The 26,380-nt window shown below is 38.3% G+C and overlaps 1 protein-coding gene and 1 pseudogene across 11 annotated transcripts in view; one reads left to right on the top strand and one right to left on the bottom strand.

The window, feature by feature from the left end:
• The window catches only part of LOC309629921 (uncharacterized protein), a 321,184-nt gene that overhangs the window by 279,119 nt on the left and 15,685 nt on the right, over window positions 1–26,380 (bottom strand). The gene's annotated exons all lie outside the window — the stretch shown is intronic.
• On the top strand, window positions 23,359–26,293 carry LOC309628946 (large ribosomal subunit protein uL23 pseudogene; annotated as a pseudogene). Its single transcript, XR_014249502.1, has 2 exons — window positions 23,359–25,945; window positions 26,282–26,293. The product of XR_014249502.1 is annotated as a large ribosomal subunit protein uL23 pseudogene (transcript).

The following is a 26,380-nucleotide window of genomic DNA, read 5'->3' on the forward strand; positions in this document are numbered from 1 at the left end:
ATAAAATCCTTTTTTGTTCTGAAGGTGAGTCAGCTTCCTGGAATTTATGCTCAAATGCAATTTGGAGTTCTTAAAAACATAATCTCCTTAACTTAAACATTTTGCATTTGCATGAGACACCAGGGAATATGAAATGATGCACTAATTGAAACATGACTTAATAAGCAGTCCATGAAACCAGGAGAGCCCCTGAACTGTAATCCCAGCTTGGATACCACTTGCTGTGTTTCTTTGGTTTAATTGAATAATACACCAGAATTTTAGTTCCCCCATTTGTTGAAAGAAATAAACAGCGAAGATGCCAGTCACTGAAAAACTGAATAAATTAGATAGTTATTTTTTGCCATTTTGTGAGGATGAACTATATATGTGAAGTCATGTTTGCTGAAAATAGGGCTTGCAGCCTAAAAAGCCTCTTCTACAGTGGAAAAGTCTACCAAAATTTATAGTTTATGTCTTGGTTGTTGATTACTGATTTCTCAGCCTTTACTGTTGCATAATTATTTAATGGAGTAATATGCTAATTGGTAATTCAACTAATTAAAATGGCATGAGCCATGAAAAAGAACAGGCAGATCTGTATGTACTGATAGGAAAAAAATCTTCAAATGTGTTGCTGAGTGAAAAATATCAAGGTACAATGCAAAGTGTAAAGTATTCTATGAGTTGTGCTTAAAAAGAGATGAGAGACCAAGTGAGAGGGAATTTGATTCTGACCCAGCCACAAGGTAATAAGTTTTTGAGTGTTTAAGACAACATTTATTTCATCCTCATAAATATAGCACTTTTCTCAATGCCTGGTTCAAATCAGATGGTAAATAAGTGCATATGCATACTGTGACTATCATCTCTAGGATGTCATTTAGACATTCCACAAATAAAGTAAAAATAGTTATACCCAAAATTAATAAAGATTTTATAAACCCTTTTTTAAGGATTTCTGAAATGGTAAGCCAGCAAAATACTGAACTAGTAAGAAAAGGATTAAGTAAACTGCATTACGACCACTTGCTGAAATATTGTGTAACTATCAAAAATTAGTTTTAAAGACTGTGTAGTAATCAATAAAAATATTTATGGTAGGAAGTTAAATGAAAAACGAAGTATCCGTTTAAACAATATGCATTTACCTCATGACCCAACAATTCTACTCCAAGGTACATAGCCAACAAAAATGTATACATATATGTTCACTAAAAGACAGGACAATAATTTCCATAGCAACCTTATTTATAATCACCAAAAACTATTTATTAATTCTGCTACTGATGGACAAGAAAATGTCCTTCGGCACCATCACATTTTTTTTTTTTTTTTTTTGGGTGGTGTTGGGTCTTCAGTGTTGTGCACGGGCTTTCTCTAGTTGCAGCGAGCAGGGGCTACTCTTCATTGCAGTGTGCGGGCTTCTCATTGCGGTGGCTTCTTTTGTTGTGGAGCACGGGCTCTAGGCGCGCGGGCTCAGTAGCTGTGGCTCGCGGGCTCTAGAGCGCAGGCTCAGTAGTTGTGGCACAGGGGCTTAGTTGCTCCGTGGCATGTGGGATCTTCCCCGGGCCAGGGATCGAATCCGTGTCCCCTGCATTGGCAGGCGGATTCTTAACCACTGCGCCACCAGGGAAGCCCCACATTTATTTTCTTATTGTAATGATTTTCGTAAGAAATATTCTATTGTCAACCTTCGAAGCACAAAATAAGAAACTAGAAATCATTTCAATTGGGACTTACATAGAATAATAATAGGAAGCAGTTTTAAAAAGTCTTAAAAGTATCTTGATGCTTAAAAGGTTGCCCTATAGCTGGACACCGCAGTTCATTGAGTGCCCATCTGACCAGCTGTATGGGCTGCACCTCTCTTGTCTGCAAGTGGGGGCAGGTGCGTCTTTTCACAGTAGTCCGTGCACAACTCTCTGCTACACTCTGGGAAACGACACTTCAATGAGAGAGCAGTCTTTAGCTTCAGACATTAGCTGAGCCACCAGGAGCCAGGAGCCATCAGCAATAGCAGGGAAAAGTGAGGTGGAAAACCCTGGCTAGAGACGGTGCTGGCAGGAGAGGGCGAAAAATGACTGCAGGAACAGCGGGAGCCAGAGATGGCAGTAGGAGCTATAGGAAGAGATGCTGTGAGCTGTTCTCTTGGTATGATGACTGCCCCAAGGTGAATGCATAAAAGTACCAAATCATGACATCTCATTATATGCTGGCTTTAGTGTCAGCCCTCAGTCAGCATGACTGACTGACACCAGCTAAAAATAAAACCAATAATAAAAATCTCAATTCCCCTGGTCTCTGACACCTCAGAGTGGTAACTGCTTATGGACGGGACAGCTGCAGCCTTTGACAGCCTCAATTACTTCAAATAATAGTGTCACTTAACAACTAGTTTAAATAGTTTGAAGATTCCGGCAGTAACTACTTCAAAATAAAAATCCAGCCTCGGGTTTTTTATTTTATCTCAATAATGCCAACTAGTAGAGAGTAGACTAGCTAAAAGGCTAACCCTACAAAGACCATCAGAGAACATTTGGAAGCTCCCAAATGTTCAGGCAGATCCCCGAGCAGTTTGTCTCTCCCATCAGAAGGCAAAGGCTTCTTTCTGGCTTCTCCCCGGAAGACAATTTCTGGAATGCAACTAATAATGCCTGTTGTTCACAAAACATCATCTGTTCTTCCTATATGAATACCATAAATCCTCAATTGTTTCACACAAAGCTCTCCATGATCCCTCCCTACACAACCAATAAAGCCCAGCTCAAGAATCTGGATCACTCTTAGGATAGAGGTTGCCCTACTTTGTACGTAGAGAGTGAAATAAGAAGAAATCGCACATTTAAATTCAACTGATGTTAAAAGGATTTGCTTGTCCAAGCATTAAACATATTTTGAGCTTTAAATCACCATTACCCATAAAATAATCTCTTTGGAAAATTAACCCAAGGCTGAAACTTTAGGTTGGAAATCATTTAACAAGAGAGGATTCTATAAGGTACTATATTCCTTCAAGGACAGGTTTTTAGAATTCTACACTAATAACCTGAAACTTAAGTGTATTTTTCAGTGTCTTTTTTATTCTTCTGTTTACCAAATACAGCTCAGGACCTACTATTTAAAAGAAAATGTGCTAGTACTAAAGTGGATAAAAAGATAAATTGGAAGCAATCAAAGACTCCATGAGTTTATAATCTAATAAGGAAATTGACAAACATAATAATGACAATTCCAAGGAATATGTGATTTTGTGATTGAATGACTTCTATGGGCCTGGCAGTGTAGCAGGTGCCAAGTATATACACCAATATTCTGGATTTGGGGAGCTCACAGTACAATGAAAAGGGCAGATATAAAAGCAAACAAGTTACACAACAACATGCTAAGGGCTAAAGCAGGGGTACGTAAAATCTGCTATAAAAGCATAGAGGAGGAAATGGTTAATCGAGCCAGCCAGGGAAATCAGAGGGAATTGATTACCTCTGGCACTTGGCAGTTGAATTGGGTTTTGAAGGATGGGTAAAATTTCACCAGGGAGAGAATGAGATTAATGACAGAGGGGGTATTCCAAGCAAACTGAGCAGTAGACACAAATAAGACACAAATGTGAAAAATCAGGGAGATGATAGACACTGTGATCCAGTTTTCGCCTGTTGTCCGGACATAATTGTTTAGTAGCATCTTCTTTTACTCTCAAAAGTGTTCTCTTTTGGACAATACAGTATATGGTCAGCCTAATGAAAGAGACATATCATAGTTCAGAATTACTGGAATCTTAGGCATATTGGAGAAGTGGGTAAGAATAAAGAAACATATTAAGGAATCAAGATCTTCCTAAAGGCAATGGGGAGACAGGGGAAAGGTTTAACTAGGGATGTATCAGAATATGTGCATTTTAAGATAAGACTAATTGGCTATGTAGAGACTGGAATGGCATGCAGGGCATGACTAGAGAGTCTGATATTATAGGAATGAACTAAGGTATTAATTAATGAAGAAGCAAATCTAGGTTCTGGTAAAATCAGTAGGACCTTAGAGACTAATCAACAAAAGACACCCTTACCCCCACAGCCAGGACAGCCTCTTTTCTCATTTCCCACTGAAGCTGTTTCTGAACCTCCAAGCCCTCAACCATGAATGCTAGAGCCCAGGTGAGAATTTAGGAACATGTCCACTAAGCTGCCTGACCCAAGCTCCAAGATTTTTTCCATCTCTCTTCGGTGTCTTTAATATCTCTCCTCATCTACATAAACTTATAAATATATCATTTTCTCCATCTCTGAAAAAAAAAAGCTTCCCTCCTTATGGATTTTCCCATTTCTCTCATGCCTATCCTCTCTACGTGTCTTGTAGGAGTGCATTACGCTCACCATGCCCAGCCCTCTACTGCCTCTGCTATTAAGCAAATAAAACTAACAACAACTACAATAATCACTAACATAGATTGAGCACTTAACTAGGTTTCAGGCACAACGCTTTATATGCTCTGCCTTATCCATCTTCTCATCAAAAACTCATAGTGTAGGTGCTATTACTATTCCTTTTTTACTGATGAGAAGATATTTACTGAACATGAGGAACGGAGCCTGAGAAAATGAGGCTTAGAGAAGGAATCAAAAAGAGCCACTTTCTCGGGAACATCAGCCAAAAAGGTTTCAGCCATCACCTGTATACTGATGAGTCCTAATATAAACAATTCCAGAACTGGCCCTTCCCTCCTGAGCTCCAGACCCATCTGCAGAACCTCCTGCATGATATTTCCATTTGAATAATCTGCTGAAAACCCAAACTCTACATGCACAAAACTGAACCTATAATCTCTCCCTTCAATAGCTCCTCTCCCCTTCTGGTAATCTAGACTAGGTTCTTGAGACTAAATCTCAGTTCTCCCTTCTCCACCTTCCCTCCTTCTTCAACCACCACCATCAACTCTTCACCATGTCCCATGAGATGTACCTCCAAAATCTCCTATTCATGCCTTCCTCCCTCTACACTGCCCAAATCCAGCCCTACGCTGTCTCTTAACTAGAACATTACAATAGCCACACGCTTCAATCTCTCAACCACTTCATTCCTCCTCAACACACCAGTCACAGCCATCTTTCCTACACAGATGCTACATCTGTAGCATTCATACTTAGCTCTGATCATCCCCATGCTTCAAACTTCTATGGGCTCAAAGCTTAGCTCAAATGTCAGCTCCTTTTTTGAAACCTTCCAACTGTGCTTCCCACCCAAAGCAGAATTAGTCATCACTACCTTTAGAGATTTTCTTTCTTAGTGCATATGCTAGGATAGTATTTATCACATTTTAATATGTGGCCCTATATGCTGTGTTTCTCCCCTCTCAGCCCAGATTGCCTTGATGGTAGGATCTGGACTTATTCACCTTTGCATACCCAGCATCAAGCTTAGTGCTTAGTATCCACATTAAATAAATGTTTACCTAATTAATCAACTTAGAAATGAGAGATGGTAACCATACTGTATCATGTCCATGTGCTAAAACAAGCTCTAACCATCTTCTTTTCCAAATGTAAGGACATTCATGAGGCATTTTACTACAAAAAAAAATCTCACTAGAAGGAAAATGGTAGTGAGAAACAGTGCCTAGTAGTTCGAGCCTGAAGCAGAAGACGCCAAATTTCATAGAAACTTTGCTACAAAGCGATTTTTCAGATCAGGCTTGCATTCTGCAAAGGTGTAGAGGTCAGATAACTAGCAGATTAACTTCTCGATGTATTCCCATTTTGAAGATCTATCTGAACGTTTCTAAGGTTTCTTCTTCCTGTCTCCCTCTGCTTTATCCTTTACACCCCCATCACTGAGAATGTTAATAGCCTTTAAAGAAATCAATATCCTGCCATGGGGCTTTCACAAGGAGCACAGCACAGGTCTGGCAGGTGAGTCATTATAGCACTGGTTATGGAAACAGCTGCAAACCTTTTTCCAGAAACATCAGCTGGTATGCAAAAGGGCAGAATGTGGCCTTAAGATGAAACCAAATGCAAAGTCAAAATTAATTTAACTTATATTTTATTTATGATTCAATGAATTAATAATCAAGGATATTTGCATGGGCAAGTTTTTTAAGCAGTAGAGTATCCTTTGATTGAATTAGTATTTCCCTTCACAAGATACTTAAAATACTAGCATAATAGAGCATATTGGAGTAAAATCCAAAACTCAGTTTGTGAAAATTCTTTATACCTTAGGCAGGTATTATGAATCCAAATTTGTGAGTAGGCAATAAGTGATGTCACATTACTTTATATAGGCTAAAGCCCACCCATGACAAATTTTGTTTTAATGAAATTTTCTTGCACTAAAATTGCATTAAAAGTGTGGGATATATTGGTTTAATAGTGTCTGATCTAAATTAGTATCCTTAAGTATTATTTTTCTAACTTATGTCCAAGAAGTCTTTTCAAGTAAGAATTTACTTAGGTTCAAGAGTGATAAAGAATGTAGGAATAAACACTATTTTGGTACCAAGAAACTGAAGCATATACCCAAGTAGTTTTGCATTCCCAAAAGATGTTAACTATTACTACTGATGAATTTAAAGTCTCCTTGAGCTATCCCAAACCTTTAATTCCTATTTGACATGTATACATCCAGATCTTTCCTTTGCAATTGTTTTCATGTATGTTCATATGCAGAAATAAATGACTGTGATTAAAGCCTTTATATCACGTTGATAACGTTATTCTGCAACTTATTTTCATCTGTCTGTGGTTAAAAACAGACAGCCTGGGCTTCCCTGGTGGCGCAGTGGTTGAGAATCTGCCTGCTAATGCAGGGGACACGGGTTCGAGCCCTGGTCTGGGAAGATCCCACATGCTGCGGAGCAACTAGGCCCGTGAGCCACAACTACTGAGCCTGCGCGTCTGGCGCCTGTGCTCCGCAACAAGAGAGGCCACGATAGTGAGAGGCCCGCGCACGGCGATGAAGAGTGGCCCCCGCTCGCCGCAACTAGAGGAAGCCCTCGCACAGAAACGAAGACCCAACACAGCCAAATAAATAAATAAATAAATAAATAATAATTAAAAGGTGCTAATAATTTAAAAAACAAACAAACAAACAAAAAAAACAGACAGCCTAGGGTCAAACCCCAACTCAACCCCTTTATCACCTGTGTGACCTCAGACAAGTTACTTAATCTCCTTCCTGCTTCAGTTTTCCCATCTGGAAGGTGGGGATAGTAATATTACCTCCCTCATAGGGTTTTTTTGGGGTTTTTTAACATCTTTATTGGAGTATAATTGCTTTTCAATGGTGTGTTAGTTTCTGCTTTATAACAAAGTGAATCAGTTATACATATACATATATCCCCATATCTCCTCCCTCTTGCGTCTCCCTCCCACCCTCCCTATCCCACCCCTCTAGGTGGTTACAAAGCACTGAACTGATCTCCCTGTGCTATGCGGCTGCTTCCCACTAGCTATCTATTTTACATTTGGTAGTGTATATATGTCCATGACACTCTCTCACTTCATCCCAGCTTACCCTTCCCCTCTCTGTGTCCTCCAGTCCATTCTCTACATCTTCATCTTTATTCCTGTCCTGCCCCTAGGTTCTTCAGAACCTTTTTTTCTTTTTTTTTAGATTCCATATATATGTGTTAGCATACAGTATTTGTTTTTCTCTTTCTGACTTACTTCACTCTGTATGACAGACTCTAGGTCCATCCACCTCACTACAAATAACTAAATTTCGTTTCTTCTTACGGCTGAGTAAGTAAGTAAGTAAGTAAGTATTCCATTGTATATATGTGCCACATCTTCTTTATCCATTCATCTGTTGATGGACACTCAGGTTGCTTCCATGTCCTGGCTATTGTAAATAGAGCTGCAATGAGCATTTTGGTACATGACTCTTTTTGAATTATGGTTTTCTCAGGGTATAAGCCCAGTAGTGGGATCGCTGGGTCGTATGGTAGTTCTATTTTTAGTTTTTTAAGGAACCTCCATACCGTTCTCCATAGTGGCTGTATCAATTTACATTCCCACCAAGAGTGCAAGAGGGTTCCCTTTTCTCCACACCCTCTCCAGCATTTATTGTTTGTAGATTTTTTGAACACATAGGGTTTTATAAGGTTTAAGTGCAAATCCTTTAGAGCAGTGCTTGATACATGGCATAAACTCTATATGTGTTGGCTTATTAGTATTATCAGATGCTATAATCTACCTTATTCTTCTTAATTTTTGAACGTTTTTCCAAATTCTGGAATTCCTGGGATCTCCTCCATCTCATGACTTTAAATACCATTCACACCCTAACAGCTCTCAAGTTTATGTCTCTGAGTTGGACCTTACCACCAAACTCCAGATTTGCATATAAAACTGCCTACTTGGCTTCCCTAAGGGGATGTCTAACAGACATCTCAGAGCTCCTGTGTCAAAACCTGTACTCCTGACTTCTCCCAACCCAGTCACTCTTTCTCCTCTCCTTGCTGATCCTCTCAGAATCATCTCGGATGCCTTTCTGTCACTCTCATCCCATATCCTATCTGTTAGGAAATTCTGGTTGCCCTCTCTTCCAACTACATACTTTCAGCATCCAAACTCTTACCACATCGACCACCCCAGCACTGGTCACAGCTACAATCACTCTCATCTGGATAATTACAGTAGCCTCCAAACCGATTTTCCTGCTTCCACCTTTGCCCTTTCAGTCTGTTTTCCACATAGCAGCAGCAAGATCCTATTAAAACATAGAGCAGACCATGTCGCTCTTCTACTTGAAACCCTGCAGTGGCTCCCCCTCATTCAGAGGCAAAACCAAAGTTCTCACGACAGCTACAAGCCCTGCCTACAAAATCACCCCACTTCTGAACTCATCTCCTACTAGTCTTCCCTGGCTCACTCTCCTCCAGTTACCTGGCCTCCTTGCTCTTCCGGGAACCATCAGGTATGCTCTTACTCCTGGGTTTTTGCATTTATTACACACATCCCCAACAGGGTATGTGTGCTGCATTTTGATGCCTGTAAGAGCCTAGAAGTCTGACTTAAGTTTTCAGTTTGTGTTTATTCGGTGTTGCATAAAAATATTTAAATAAAATTCTCCGGGAACTAGTAACTCTGCCTTTTGTGTGATAATACAGATCTATATTGAGCAACAGTGTATGTAATATTCTATTTATCTGTCTAACAAGAGTACTTATTTAATGATAATTACTCTCAACTTTTTATTCTCGTGTGATAATACCTACAAGAGTATTTTTTTACATTGAATCAAGATGTTGAAAGAAATCATGATTTATAATAAATTGGTATTTGTTTTCATATGAAAAGGTTTTATGAAATATTCATGGTAGAACCAAAGCTTATGCTATTTAAGGAAACACAGAGATATGTGTATAAATGGCTGTATTTTTAATAAAGATAATACAAGAAAAATTATAGTGCCATATTTTAAATAAGTCTAAACAACTTGATAATATGCGATATTATATTCTACATATTGCATAGGAATTGTTGAATGTCCACATTATATACCATGTTCGTAAAGTATGTGTTTAATCTGCATACAAAACTAAAGTTTAGTTTATATTTTAAAATCAAACTCAATTATGTAAAAATTTTCTCTCTGGTAAAGTCTATTATTTACCAGAAAATATGACTATGTAATTGAATTAAAACATTGCTTATCTAATAAATTTTAATGTACACATGCTGCATATACATTACTTTGTGGCATAAAGGAAATTATTATTTAACCAAGGTTTGAGAAATCATGTAAATACATTCATTTCCACACAAAATGTTTGAAAGAAGACACGTTATATGTACACTTCATTAAGAAGTAATGACTATGGTATCTGTGACTTTTTGGAAAGCTGAAGTATTTTGAGATCCATTTTTCTGAAAGATAATAAACGATTTTGAATTAAGTCAAGAAAATAATATTCAATGGTATAAAGTTACCAACCTTGTTGGGATCCAATAATGTGAATCAATTGTCTGAAACCTATAAACCATAGAAGGCCCCAAAAGTGTCTTAGCACCAATTTCAGGAGCAGGCTTGTTTAGTACAAAGCACATGTAAGAGTGATCAAATAATTCATCTTTAGAGTTTCCAGTTATTTTAATTTCTAAACTTCCTTATAAAATTATTTAAAAAGGAGTAAACTTTTCATATGATTAGCTGCTATTAATTACAGATTATTTTTATCTACCATCTAAAATATTTTAGAAAATGGATGAAAGCTATTCAGGACCTGGTTCATCTATTTTATCTAACTTTATTTTTCATGCGATCAATGTTCTTCCACTTAACTTTCTACTTATAAAATGTTATAATAAAGTAAGCTCATTTTAGAACATTAAGTGGCTTTGTAAATAGCCAGTTTCTCAGTTGTCACTTTAGAGGACAAGTAGGGTATCAAATTATATTTTTTATTATGTTTATTTTCTTATGAGACCCAAACTTACATTTCAGTGACTTTTATTCAAACTCACTACTGCTGAATTGCAAAATGTTGTCTTTGTCCTTAAGACCATGACAGAGAACTTTATCTGCATTCAAATTGCCTACTGGTTTGTGGTATTTCAACAATAAAACAGCAGGATTGAAGGCTCATGATGAGAAATCTGACTAATTACCTGTTAGATGATAGATGGTTGTAGCTCGGCAGTGCCAGTCACTGAAAACAAAACACTTCGAGATATCAATCAGCTTCCTGACAAATCCAATTTCCCTCACATTCAGTGGACGATAAATGGGAATTTTACCTCTACATTTACATAGCACAGAGTTTTAACTTTAAAATATGCATAATGATATTTTAATAAAAAGTACAGATTTTTTAAAGTAAAATTAGTATTTAAATACCTGACTTATTCATATTTCAATCTCACAGCTTTTAAATAGATAGATGGTGGAAATAGTTAACATTGTAAATCTGTACTGTATTACACTGAGAAGGGCAAGGTGCACTTAATAGTAGTTTTCCTATTTTCTTTCTGCATTTACATTTAACTCAAATGATTCACAACAACTCTAATGGTTGTGTTCACTCTCTTCATTTTTGTTTTAAATTTTGTGGTAAACGAGTTAGATGTACACTCTACATGAGATTCAAAAAGCAGAATGCCCAATTAACACTGCCACATAAGCAGCATGTGGGCAGAGTTAAAGCAAAGAGGGACTGAAGCATGGAAATTGAATGTAGGCCCAGAGAAACACCTCTTTCTTCCTTACAAGGAATGACTGCATAGTCAACATTTGGAATTTATGCTTAACTCTAATAAGCTATAACCTTCAATATCTTACTCTGTGATTAAAAATAAGACAAAGGTGGCAGGACAATGGAGAAAGGAAGGGAGAGTGCTTGTTATTTATTGAAGAAAAATGAATTTGTAGGCAAAGTTGGAAAAGTTTGATACTAATAGTCTGAAACCAAGCATTTTCAAATGTTGTTACTGGGAGGATAAGTTGATGAAACTTCATTGAAGGACAATTTGGCAATAACTATTAAAATTTTAATGTTAGACATCGCAATCTACTTCAGGAATGTCTCCAATAATTATCCTCATGTATCTCTATGAATACTCACTGTGGTATCATCCTTAATAACCAAAAAGAATTTTTTGACTAGAAATAACTTAAGTTCCCTCCACAGGAGACTGGTTCAACAAAGTATGTACAATGCAATAGAACACTATGAAGCCAAACATGGTCTTTAGAAAGAATGCGGTTAGATCTGTAGGTGCTGTTTTGAAACAATATTCTGGACATGTTTCAAGTGAAAATAAGCCAGGTACATCTGAGCTTTTTAACAGGATATAAATTAAAGGGTATAAATACAAATATGTGTTTGATTATGAACTGAAATTTTACGGAGGGACGCATACGAAAATGCTAAGTTTGGCTGCCTTTAGGAAAGGAGTTTAGAGACTTGAGATAGAGGGACTGCTTACTTTCCATCACATACTCTTAAATTTGTTTGAAATTGTACCATGCTCTTTTATCTCTTTTCAATAATAAACAAATGAAACAATAAACAAGAAAGGAAAAAAGGAAGGAAAGAAGGAAGGAAGGGAGGAAGGGAGGGAGAGAGGAAATAAATACACACACAGATGGGTCTGTTTAATTCCAAAGTCCATCCCTCTCTAGCTGTTCCACAGTCAAAAACTTGGGAAGGGGGGATTAAATTTTTCAAAGCAGCCTAAATCCTGCACTTTCCTAACAGAACTATGAGAACAAAAACAAAAGACATTAGCCCCGGTTGGTACTAATGAGCTGAACTTGAACATGACCATACCCTGAGGCTGACTGCTTGGCTGTGACCTAGTCTGTGACTAAGAATTGTGATTGAGTGTTTGAGGAAAGCAGTATCTGATTCAATCCACCTGGGAGAATGAAAGGTCATTCTGCCAGCGTAGCCCTTCAAGCTTGCACTTTATCTACCCAGCCAGGCAAAGAAGAGGATATGTCAGGACTAGAGAATTTATAAAAGTTTGAAAAGTAGAAAACTCTCCAACTCATCCTACACAAGATATTGGAGAAGGATACCTCTTCTTTCCAAGGCAATAAAACACGTGTTGGTACACACATACACACACACACACACACACACACACTCATGATGCTTTGTGCTTTCATGCACTCCTTGCAGGATAGGAATTAGATACCTGCAAAAGTCAGAGAAAATCTAGAAATGACCAAATGTACTGTCAGAGGTAACTTTATAGAAGGGATAAGTCTTCAAACAACACATGATTAAGGCACATTTATATATTTGACTGAAAATCTCTACCACTAAATGCATTAGCAGATTAAATACAAAATCAGGAATCTAAAGTGTAAAAAAGTTCTGTCCCAAAGTGACAAACAACTGAGGTGGAGGTGCGGCTTGTGATGACAGGCCACCTTGGAATGATGAGGAGGAGGAAGCAGAAATGGACTCCAAGAGGAAATTTAAAGCAAAATCTTTGCTTGTTTCCAAATTTTACCCAGGGCCAGTCTTAGCCAGAAAAATTTGTATGTAGAGTAAGACTGGAAACTTGTATCAATAGCTAGAAAAAGAGTAGTATTTTTTACCTTTTAACAGCTTTTTTCAATTAAATATATGTATATATAATCAAAATATAAAGATTATTAAGACCAAAAAACATTGCAAAATTATATTAAGTGAGAATTTTCTAATGAAAAGGAAAACTTTTTGAAACTTTTCAAAAATGTACACCAAAAATGGGTACATTTTATTGTATGTGAATTTTACCTTAATAAAGTTGATTTTTAAAACAAAGTATCTATGGCACTAATTATAGCAGTGTAGAAATTATTTGTCCTTACATATATCTGGAGAAAACTCAAATTCAAAAAGATATATGCACCCCAATGTTCATAGCAGCACTATTTATAATAGCCAAGATGTGGAAGCAACCTAAGTGCCCATATATAGATGAATGAATAAACAAATTGTGGCATATATATACAATGGAATAGTACTCAGCCATAAAAAAAAGAATGAAATGATGCCATTTGCAGCAACATGGATGGACTTAGAGATTATCATAGTAAGTGAAATAAGTCAGACAGGGAAAGAGAAATATGTGATATCACTTATATGTGGAATCCAAAAAGTGTTACAAATGAACTTATTTACAAAACAGAAACAGACTCGCTTACATATAAAACAAACTTACCAAAAGGGAAAGGAGGGGAAGGGAAAAGTTAGGAGTTTGGGTATAGCAGATACAAACTACTATGTATAAAATAAATAAACAACAAGGTCCTACGATATAGCACAGGGAACTATATTCAATATAGTAATAAACTATAATGGAAAAGAATCTGAAAAAGAATATATATATATAACTGAATCACTTTGCTGTACACCAGAAACTAACACAACATTGTAAATCAATTATCTTCAATTTATTTTTTAAATTTTTTAATTTTAAAATTTACATTTTAAAAATTGGAATTGAATAGTGGAATTGTGGCTAAAACTTTTCTATGCTTTATTTAGAACTTCATTAATGTCGCTAATGTTTTAAATATTTATAATGTATAAGATCATAACACGGATGAATTTATTTATATCTTAGTCGGCAAGTACATGAAACATGTAGCAAAACATGATTTTTCTGGGCTTCCCTGGTGGCGCAGTGGTTGAGAATCTGCCTGCCAATGCAGGGGACGCGGGTTCGAGCCCTGGTCTGGGAAGATCCCACATGCCGCGGAGCAACTGGGCCCATGAGCCACAACTATTGAACCTGCGCATCTGGAGCCTGTGCTCCGCAAAAAGAGAGGCCATGATAGTGAGAGGCCCGCGCACCGCAATGAAGAGTGGCCCCCGCTCGCCGCAACTAGAGAAAGCCCTCGTGCAGAAACAAAGACCCAACACAGCTAAAAATAAATAAATAAATAAATAATTTTTTTAAAAAACATGATTTTTTCTAACTAGATTTTAAGTCAACAAATATTTGGAGAGTCTACCATATTCAAATTTTATGTTGATACATTGATACTGATATAAAAGGTTGAGATTCTGGTCTCCAGGAAATTTCAACCTAGTATGAAAAATTATATGCTCCTTAAAAATACATTTAATCATTTGGTTGAGTTTGAAATGGGTAAAGAGTAATCCTCATTATTAATCCATGCATAGTATATGAATTTAGAAAATGTTGAAGTTGGATCTATGTGAAGATTGAATAATGGGAAAGAATGCAGATGGGGATTACCAACATATGAAGAAAAGAAAAAACAATGTAATACTCAAAGAGAAAATCTTAATATAAGTTACGGAAAAAAAATCATAGAAAAGAAAAATACAGGGCTTCCCTGGTGACACAGTGGTTAAGAATCCACCCACCGATGCAGGGGACATGGGTTCGATCCCTGGTCCGGGAAGATCCCACATGCCGCGGACCAACTAAGCCCGTGCACCACAACTACTGAGCCTGTGCTCTAGAGGCCAGGAGCCACAACTACTGAATCCCGCACACCTAGAGCCTGTGCTCTGCAACAAGAGAAGCCACCTCAACAAGAAGCCCATGCACTGCAAGGAAGAGTAGCCCCACTCGCCACAACTAGAGAAAGCCCGTGCGCAGCAACAAAGACCCAACACAGCCAAAAAAAAAAAAAAAAAAAAACTAAGAAAAATATAAATACAATACAGAGAAAATCAAAAGGGAGTAAAAGTGTAATACTTTTTATTCAAGTTTTCCAAATAGATAAAATACAAACTAACAAAACTAGCTTATTTGAGGAATCAATTATTTGTATTATCAAATTATATATATGTATTATATAATGTGCATTCATAGGCATTAATCTAAATATTTTAAACTATGAAGAAAATTCTAACATAAAAAGTATCTTGAGTCCTTAATAAATTTATCAAAGTTTAACAGTCATGCTTTCTCTCGCTCTCTCTCTCTCTTTCTGATCATGTGCAACTCACAAAGTTTTTCAAAGGACATAGCTACCAGAATACACATTTTCCACCAAAATGTCAAATGAATCTTGAAATTAGACCCCAGGATTAGTCCACAATAGACAACAGAAGTCTTCAGAGAACTGGAATCTGGCAACACTCTTCCAACTGTGTAACAAAGCAATGAGATACATTCACCAAAAATAATTCAAAGGGCAAACCAATGGACAAATCAATATTTGAAAAGATGGATGCAGTTAACAGACTAGAAAAAACAAAGTTCAAAATATTACCTTTTATTTTTAATAATAAATAAAATAATTTGTTTTTAGACACAAATATTGGCTATCTCCCTCAGCAGCAACAAGTATTCAATGACTCCTGAAAAGTTCTTGAGAAATACTGATGAAGTCTCTCAGTACTAGGACTCAGGAACAGAAGGACAGACTAATGGCAGACAGTGGGAAAGGAAAGAGGCTACAAAGAAGTCAAGGTATTGGCGAAGATAAGAAATTTGAAATGTAATGAGTTAAAATGCAAATGTTTAGTGGGAGGTTGGTACTTAAATAATATTGATTCAAAGGGCATAAAAATTATGGATAAAATAATATGGAATCTGGTATATCCTTCAAAATAATACAGGAGTTGGGGAGTGGCTGAGGGTATAGAAGAAACATTATTGGTGGTTAGTTGATAGTTGCTGAAACTGGATGATGGCTACATAGATGTTTATGGCATTATCAGTTTTTTAAATATTTTAAATGTTCTATGAGAGCTTTTTTAAAAAGAAACAAATTTAAAAATAAGTGACCGGAGGAGCTTCAAGATGGCGGAAGATTAAGACGTGGAGATCACCTTCCTCCCCACAAATACATCAGAAATACATCTACATGTGGAACAACTCCTACAGAACACCTACTGAACACTAGCAGAAGACCTCAGACCTCCCAAAAGGCAAGAAACTCCCCACGTACCTGGGTAGGGCAAAAGAAAAAGCAGAGACAAAAGAATAGGGACGGGGCCTGCACCAGTGGGAGGGAGCTGTGAAGGAGGAAAGGTTTCCACACACTAGGAAGGCCCTTCATGGGCGGAGACTGTGGGTGGCGGAGGCGGGAAGCTTCGGAGCCACGGAGGAGAGCGCAGCCACAGGGGTGCGGAGGGCAAAGCGGAGAGATTCCCACACAGAGGATGGGTGCCGACCAGCACTCACCAGCCCGAGAGGCTTGTCTGCTCACCTGCCAGGGCAGGAGGGGGCTGGGAGCTGAGGCTCGGGCTTCGGAGGTCGGATCCCAGGGAGAGGACTGGGGTTGGCTGCGTGAACACAGCCTGAAGGAGTCTAGTGCGCCACAGCTAGGCGGGAGGGAGTCCGGGAAAGTCTGGAGCTGCTGAAGAGGCAAGAGAACATTGTTTCGGGGTGCGCGAGGAGAGGGGATTCAGAGCACCACCTAAACGAGCTCCAGAGACGGGCACGAGCCGCGGCTATCAGCGCGGACCCCAGAGACGGGCATGAGATGCTAAGGCTGCTGCTGCCGCCACCAAGAAGCCTGTGTGCGAGCACAGGTCACTATCCACACCGCCCCTACCGGGAGCTTGTGCAGCCTGCCACTGCCAGGGTCCTGGGATCCAGGGACAACTTCCCCGGGAGAACACACAGCACACCTCAAACTGGTGCAACTTCATGCTGGCCTCTGCCACTGCAGGCTCGCCCCAGACTCCATACCCCTCCTTCCCCCCCGCCTGAGTGAGCCAGAGCCCCCAATCAGAGGCTCCTTTAACCCTGTCCTGTCTGAGTGAAGAACAGACGTCCTCAGGTGACCTACATGCAGAGGCGGGTCCAAATCCAAAGCTGAACCCCAGGAGCTGTGCAAACAAAGAAGAGAAAGGGAAATTTCTCCCAGCAACCTCAGGAGCAGCGGATTAAATCTCCACAATCAACTTGATGTACCCTGCATCTGTGGAATACCTGAATAGACAACGAATCATCCCAAATTGAGGAGGTGGACTTTGAGAGCAACAATATATACATATTTTTTCCCTTTTTCTCTTTTTGTGAGTGTGTATGTGTGTGCTTCTGTGTGTGATTTTGTCTGTATCGCTTTACTTTCACCATTTGTCCTAGGGTTCTGTCTGTCCGTTTTTTGTTTTTGTTTTTAGTATAGTTCTTAGCACTTGTTATAATTGGTGGATTTGTTTTTTGGTTTGGTTGCTCTCTTCTTCTTTCTTTTTTTTTATTACTTCTCAAAAATTTTTTTAATAATTACTTTTTATTTTCATAACTTTATTTTATTTTATTTCACTTTATTTTATTTTATCTTCTGTTTTCTTTCTTTCATTTTTTTCTCCCTTTTATTCTGAGCCATATGGATGACAGGCTCTTGGTGCTCCAGCCAGGCGTCAGGGCTGTGCCTCTGAAGTGGGAGAGCCAAGTTCAAGACACTGGTCCACAAGAGACCTCCCACCTCCATGTAATATCAAATGGCAAAAATCTCCCAGAGATCTCCATCTCAACACTAAGACCCAGCTCCACTCAACAACCAGCAAGCTACAGTGCTGGACACCCTATGCCAAACAACTAGCAAGACAGGAACACAAACCCATCCATTAGCAGAGAGGCTGCCTAAAATCATAATAAGGCCACAGACACCCCAAAACACACCACCAGATGTGGACGTGCCCACCAGAAAGACAAGATCCATACTCATCCACCAGAACACAGGCACCAGTCCCCTCCACCAGGAAGCCTACACAACCCACTGAACAAACCTTAGTCACTGGGGACAGACACCAAAAACAACTGGAACTATGAACCTGCAGCCTGTGAAAAGGAGACCCCAAACACAGTAAGTTAAGCAAAATGAGAAGACAGAGAAACACACAGCAGATGAAGGAGCAAGGCAAAAAGCCACCAGACCTAACAAATGAAGAGAAAATAGGCATTTTACCTGAAAAAGAATTCAGAGTAACGATAGTAAAGAAGATCCAAAATCTTGGAAATAGAATGGAGAAAATACAAGAAACGTTTAACAAGCACCTAGAAGAACTAAAGAGCAAACAAACAGTGATGAACAACACAATAAATGAAATTAAAAATTCTCTAGAAGGGATCAATAGCAGAATAACTGAGGCAGAAGAACAGATAAGTGACCTGGATGATAAAATAATGGAAATAACTACTGCAAAGCAGAATACAGAAAAAAGAATGAAAAGAATTGAGGACAGTCTCAGAGACGTCTGGGACAATGATAAACACACTAACATTCGAATGGTAGGGTTCCCAGAAGAAGAAGAGAAAAAGAAAGGGATTGAGAAAATATTTGAAGAGATTATAGTTGAAAACTTCCCTAATATGGGAAAGGAAATAGTTAATCAAGTCCAGGAAGCACAGAAAGTCCCATACAGGATAAATCCAAGGAGAAACACTCCAAGACACATATTAAACTATCAAAAATTAAATACAAAGAAAAAATATTAAAAGCAGCAAGGGAAAAACAACAAATAACACACAAGGGAATCCCCATAAAGTTAACAACTTATCTTTCAGCAGAAACTCTGCAAGCCAGAAGGGAGTGGCAGGACATATTTAAAGTAATGAAGGAGAAAAACCTACAACCAAGATTATTCTACGCAGCAAGGACCTCATTCAGATTTGATGGAGAAATTAAAACCTTTACAGACAAGCAAAAGCTAAGAGAATTCAGCACCACCAAACCAGCTCTACAACAAATGCTAAAGGAACTTCTCTACACAGAAAACACAAGAGAAGGAAAAGACCTACAAAAACAATCCCAAAACAGTTAAGAAAATGGTAATATGAACATACATATCGATAATTACCTTAAACGTAAATGGATTAAATGCTCCAACCAAAAGACATAGACTGGCTGAATGGATAAAAAAACAAGACCCGTATATATGCTGTCTACAAGAGACCCGATTCAGACCTAGGGACACATACAGACTGAAAGTGAGGGGATGGAAAAAGATATTCCATGCAAATGGAAATCAAAAGAAAGCTGGAGTAGCAATTCTCATATCAGACAAAATAGACTTTAAAACAAAGACTATTACAAGAGACTAAGAAGGACACTACATAATGATCAAGGGATCGATCCAAGAAGAAGATATAATAATTGAAATATTTATGCACCCAACATAGGAGCACCTCAATACATAAGGCAAATACTAACAGCCATAAAAGGGGAAATCGACAGTAACACAATCATAGTAGGGGACTTTAAAACCCCACTTTCACCAATAGACAGATCATCCAAAATGAAAATAAATAAGGAAACACAAGCTTTAAATGATACATTAAACAAGATGGACTTAATTGATATTTATAGGACATTCCATCCAAAAACAACAGAATACACATTCTTCTCAAGTGTTCATGGAACATTCTCCAGGATAGATCATATCTTGGGTCACAAATCAAGCCTTGGTAAATTTAAGAAAACTGAAGTTGTATCAAGTATCTTTTCCAAACACAGCGCTATGAGACTAGATATTAATTACAGGAAAAAATCTGTAAAAAACACAAACCCATGGAGGCTAAACAATACACTACTTAATAACCAAGAGATCACTGAAGATATCAAAGAGGAAATCAAAAAATACCTAGAAACAAATGACAATGAAAACATGACGACCTAAAACCTACGGGATGCAGCAAAAGCAGTTCTAAGAGGGAAGTTTATAGCAATACAACCCTACTTTAAGAAACAAGAAACATCTCAAATAAACAACCAAACCCTACAACTAAAGCAATTAGAGACAAAGAAGAACAATAAAACCCCAAAGTTAGCAGAAGGAAAGAAATCATAAGGATCAGATCAGAAATAAATGAAAAAGAAATGAAGGAGACGATAGCAAAGATCGATAAAACTAAAAGCTGGTTCTTTGAGAAGATAAACAAAATTGATAAACCATTAGCCAGACTCATCAAGAATAAAAAGGAGAAAACTCAAATCTATAGAATTAGAAATCAAAAAGGAGAAGTAACAACTGACACTGCAGAAATACAAAGGATCATGAGAGATTACTACAAGAAACTATATGCCAATAAAATGGAAAACCTGGAGGAAATGGACACATTCTTAGAAATGCACAACCTTCCGAGACTGAACCAGGAAGAAATAGAAAATATGAACAGACCAATCACAAGCCCTGAAATTGAAACTGTGATTAAAAATCTTCCAACAAAAAAAAGCCCAGGACCAGATGGCTTAACAGGCAAATTCTATCAAACATTTAGAGAAGAGCTAACACTTATCCTTCTCAAACTCTTCCAAGATATAGCAGAGGGAGGAACACTCCCAAACTCATTCTACGAGGCCACCATCACCCTGATACCAAAACCAGACAAAGATGTCACAAAGAAAGAAAACTACAGGCCCATATCACTGATGAACATAGATGCAAAAATTCTCAACAAAATACTAGCAAACAGAATCCAACAGCACATTAAAAGGATCACACACCATGATCAAATGGGGTTTATCCCAGGAATGCAAAGATTCTTCAATATACGCAAATCAATCAATGTGATACACCATATTAACAAATTGATGGAGAAAAACCATATGATCATCTCAATAGATGCAGAGAAAGCTTTCAACAAAATTCAACACCCATTTATGATAAAAACCCTCCAGAAAGTAGGCATAGAGGGAAATTTCCTCAACATAATAAAGGCCATATATGACAAACCCACAGCCAACATCGTCCTCAATGGTGAAAAACTGAAACCATTTCCACTAAGATCAGGAACAAGACAAGGTTGCCCACTCTCACCAATATTATTCAACATAGTTTTGGAAGTTTTAGCCACAGCAATCAGAGAAGAAAAGGAAATAAAAGGAATCCAAATTGGAAAAGAAAATGTAAAGCTGTCACTGTTTGCATATGACATGATACTATGCATAGAGAAACCTAAAGATGCTACCAGAAAACTCCTAGAGCTAATCAATGAATTTGGTAAAGTAGCAGGATACAAAATTAATGCACAGAAATCTCTTGCATTCCTATACACTAATGATGAAAAATATGAAAGAGAAATTAAGGAAACTCTCCCATTTACCACTGCAACAAAAAGAATAAAATATATAGGAATAAGCCTATCTAAGGAGACAAAAGATCTGTATGCAGAAAATTATAAGACACTGATGAAAGAAATTAAAGATGATACAAAAAGATGGAGAGATATACCATGTTCTTGGATTGGAAGAATCAACACTGTGAAAATGACTCTACTACCCAAAGCAATCTACAGATTCAATGCAATCCCTATCAAATTACCACTGGCAGTTTTCATAGAACTAGAACAAAAAATTTCACAATTTGTATGGAAACACAAAAGACCCCGAATAGCTAAAGAATCTTGAGAAAGAAAAACGGAGCTGGAGGAATCAGACTCCCTGACTTCAGACTATACTACAAAGCTACAGTAATCAAGACAGTATGGTACTGGCACAAAAACAGAAATATAGATCAATGGAACAGGATAGAAAGCCCAGAGATAAACCCATGCACATATGATCACTTTATTTTTGATAAATGAGGCAAGAATATACAGTGGAGAAAAGACAGCCTCTTCAATAAGTGGTGCTGGGAAAACTGGACAGCTACATGGAAAAGAATGAAATTAGAACACTCCCTAACACCATACACAAAAATAAACTCAAAATGGATTAAAGACCTAAATGTAAGGCCAGACACTATCAAACTCTTAGAGGAAAACATAGGCAGAACACTCTTGGACATAAATCACAGCAAGATCCTTTTTGACCCACCTCCTAGAGAAATGGAAATAAAAACAAAAATAAACAAATGGACGTAAGGAAACTTAAAACTTTTGCACAGCAAAGGAAACCATAAATAAGACGAGAAGACAACCCTCAGAATGGGAGAATATATTTACAAATGAAGCAACTGACAAAGGATTAATCTCCAAAATTTACAAGCAGCTCATGCAGCTCAATATCAAAAAAACAAACAACCCAATCCAAAAATGGGCAGAAGACCTAAATAGACATTTCTCCAAAGAAGATATACAGATTGCCAACAGACACATGAAAGAATACTCAACATTATTAATCATTAGATAAATGCAAATCAAAACTACAATGAGATATCATCTCACACCGGTCAGAATGGCGATCATCAAAAAATCTACAAACAATAAATGCTGGAGAGGGTGTGGAGAAAAAGGAACCCTCTTGCACTGTTAGTGGGAACGTAAATTGATATAGCCACTATGGAGAACAGTATGGAGGTTCCTTAAAAAACTGAAAATAGAACTACCATATGACCCAGCAATCCCACTACTGGGCATATACCCTGAGAAAACCATAATTCAAAAAGAGTCATGTACCAAAATGTTCATTGCAGCTCTATTTACAATAGCCAGGACATGGAAACAAACTAAGTGTCCATCAACAGATGAATGGATAAAGAAGATGTGGCACATATATACAATGGAAACGAAAAAGAAAAAGAAACGAAATTGAGTTATTTGTAGTGAGGTGGATGGACCCAGAGTCTGTCATACAGAGTGAAGCAAGTCAGAAAGAGAAAAACAAATACAGTATGCTAAGACATATATATGGAATCTAAAAAAAAAAAAAGGTCATGAAGAACCTAGGGGTAAGACGGGAATAAAGACACAGACCTACTAGAGAATGGACTTGAGGATACGGGGAGGGGGAAGGGTAAGCTGGGACAAAGTGAGAGAGTGGCATGGACATATATACACTACCAAACATAAGATAGAGAGCTAGTGGGAAACAGCCGCATAGCACAGGGAGATCAGCTAGGTGCTTTGTGACCACCTAGAGGGGTGGGATAGGGAGGTTTGGAGGGAGGGAGATGCAAGAGGGAAGAGATATGGGAACATATGTATATGTATAACTGATTCACTTTGTTATAAAGCAGAAACTAACACACCATTGTAAGGCAATTATACTCCAATAAAACTGTTAAAGAAAAAAAATATATATATATAACACACACACAAAATGCATATATATGGACACATACTACTATATATAAAGTAGGCAAACAACAAGTACCCACTGTATACCACAGAGAACTATACTCAATATCTTGTAATAACCTATTACGGAAAAGAATCTGACCGAATCACTTTGCTGTATACTTGAAACTAACACAACATTGTAAATTAACTATACTTCAATAAAAATTAAATAAATAAATAAATAATAAAATAAGTGACCCCTTTTCACAAAGATGGCGCCAAAGGCGAAGAAGGAAGCCCCTGCTCCTCCTAAAGCCCAAGCCGAAGCAAAGGCTTCGAAGGCCAAGAAAGCAGTGTTGAAAGGCGTCCACAGCCACAAAAAAAAAAGGAGGTCCGGACGTCACACACCTTCGGACGGCGCAAAGCACTGCAGCTCAGGAGGCAGCCCAAATATCCTCGGAAGAGCGCCCCCTAGGAGAAACAAGCTTGACCACTATACCATCATCAAGTTCCCCCTCACCACCGAGTCAGCCGTGAAGAAAATAGAAGACAACAACACACCGGTGTTCATTGTGGATGTCAAGGCCAACAAGCACCAAATTGAACAGGCTGTGAAGAAGCTCTATGACATTGACATGGCCAAAGTCAACACTCTCATCAGGCCTGATGGAGGGAGGAAGGTATATGTTCCACTGGCTCCTGAGTATGATGCCTTGGATGTTGCCAGCAAAATTGGGGTCACCTAAACTGAGTCCAGCTGGCTAATTCTAAACATAAAAGTTTTCACTCTAAAAAAATAAATAAAAGGTAAAAGTAAGTGAAAAATGGGGGAGTGGGGATAAAAGAGACTCTTAAATAAAGCATCTATATAATTTATTGTCCAAACTGGAACATGTCAGGAATGAAAGAGAACAGTATTCATAATTTTAACTGCTACAGGCCTAAGCCAGTGCTGTGCTGGGCAGTCCTGAATGTATGGTCCCTCTACTTTTAACCAGCAGGTTTCAAATATCAGACTGATGTGATTTAAGATTCGTTACAAAAACAGGAAACGAAGAGAACAACTTGTAAGTGAGAACGTTTAGATCACTAGCAACCAGTTGTTTTTAAGTCTGAAAAGAACCAGTCCCAAATCATCGCCATAACCACTGATCCGTCTGGATCAGAAGTCACAAACTGATGGCCTGGGGTTGGATCCAGCCTGCAGATGTGTTTGCTTTGGCCCGCAACGTATTGGGTTACAGAGTGCTTTTCTTAAAACTTTGAGTTTGTTGCCAACATTTCCAAGCTGAAAGCTGTCATGTTAAAATCCAGATTCCTAGCTTCTCTTGAAACACTTGAGGAGTATTCAGAGCAGGCACACATTCTCACATGGCAACTGAATGGAGCAGAGCATTCTCTCACTAATCCACCCCAGTCCTCATCTCTCTCCAGTGATTTCTTTTTCTTTTTTTTTTTCCATCCAGTGACTTCTAATGCTGGGCTGCTTTGCTTGGTTCCTTCTTTGACTCCTACAGATACTTGACTTTTCAACCTTCATACTAGATCAAGCTCTCATCATCAGAACAAAGAAAGTGAGGTTGGCTGCAGAAGCTATCATTTTATAATCAATTGAAAATAGAAATCAACCAACCCAGATAAGAAATGGGGAAATTCTAAAGAATTGGTAGGGGATATAGTATTACTACACTTTAAATAGGCCTAACAATAACAACAGCAACAAAACCTAATTCTGTTCAGAAAATTCCCCTGTAACTTTTCTACATTACAGATCATTCCATATTTCCCAAGTAATATAGCCTGAACTATACCAGTAGAGCTTCCAGAAATTCTCTTACTAAAAAATATAATAGCTAAGCTACAACCCATTGGCAAAATGCACAGTTGAAGGCCCAGCCCAGTGACTGCTGCCCACCCTTGCTTCTCTCAACAAGCCCGGAACATCACTGGGTGTGTGATTGTTAGCAAATCTTCATTAATTACAAGCCTCATAAACAGCTGTGCAATGTGGGAGGTTGGGGAGAGACAGCTCCTGTCTTCATAAGAGAGAGTTTGGAACTAAAAGAGGTTCCAAGCTAGAAAGCATTCCAAAATAGGATGAGTTGTTTTGAGAGTAGAGAGAATAGTATCAGAGAGCACGGATGTTCATCCCAGAGATTGGTACCCAAACAACAACTGAAAAAACTTTCACTCTTTAGCACAAAGGAAATGGAGAGCTATAATTGGTTTCATAACCAAATTATGGGAACTTGCATGTTTTGAAAAAAATATATTACTGGAAGAAGTATCTATGGTCTGAAAGGGTGTCTCTTGTGAGGCATAGGACTATGTTTGCCTGTGTAGTGTTGGTCCTAATCCAAGGAGGAGAGCTCTCAGAGACCAGTTTAGGAACCTTTATTTTCTACTGGTTTCCTTATGAAATCCCCACTGCACCCAGGCTGCTGTCTATTCTTGTCCCCATACAGACTATTGAAAATGCTTTGGCCTCTCCCACTATCTCTGGATTTCCACTTAACATTTCATCTGTATTAGTGTGTTAGGGTAGGGATGAATGACATTCTTGCTACTAAAACAGAGAGTTAGGGGCTTCCCTGGTGGCGCAGTGGTTGAGAATCAGCCTGCCAATGCAGGGGCACGGGTTCGAGCCCTGGTCTGGGAGGATCCCACATGCCGCGGAGCAACTGGGCCCATGAGCCACAACTACTGAGCCTGCACGTCTGGAGCCTGTGCTCCGCGACAAGAGAGGCCACAACAGTGAGAGGCCCGCGCACCGCGATTAAGAGTGGCCCCCGCTTGCCGCAACTAGAGAAAGCCCTTGCACAGAAACGAAGACCCAACACAGCCAAAAATAAATAAATAAATAAATAAATAAAATTTATAAAAAATAAAAAATAAAAAATAAATAAAACAGAGAGTTAGGGCCTGTTTAGAGAACCATCTTAACACTTTGTGGTCATTCATATAATTGAAAGTTATGGAATGATTAAGAGAAGTGAGCTAGAGCTGTAAAGAATAGTATGAAACCCTAG

This window comes from Balaenoptera borealis, assembly GCF_965194805.1.
Source record: "Balaenoptera borealis genome assembly, chromosome: 5".
NCBI lineage: Eukaryota > Metazoa > Chordata > Mammalia > Artiodactyla > Balaenopteridae > Balaenoptera > Balaenoptera borealis.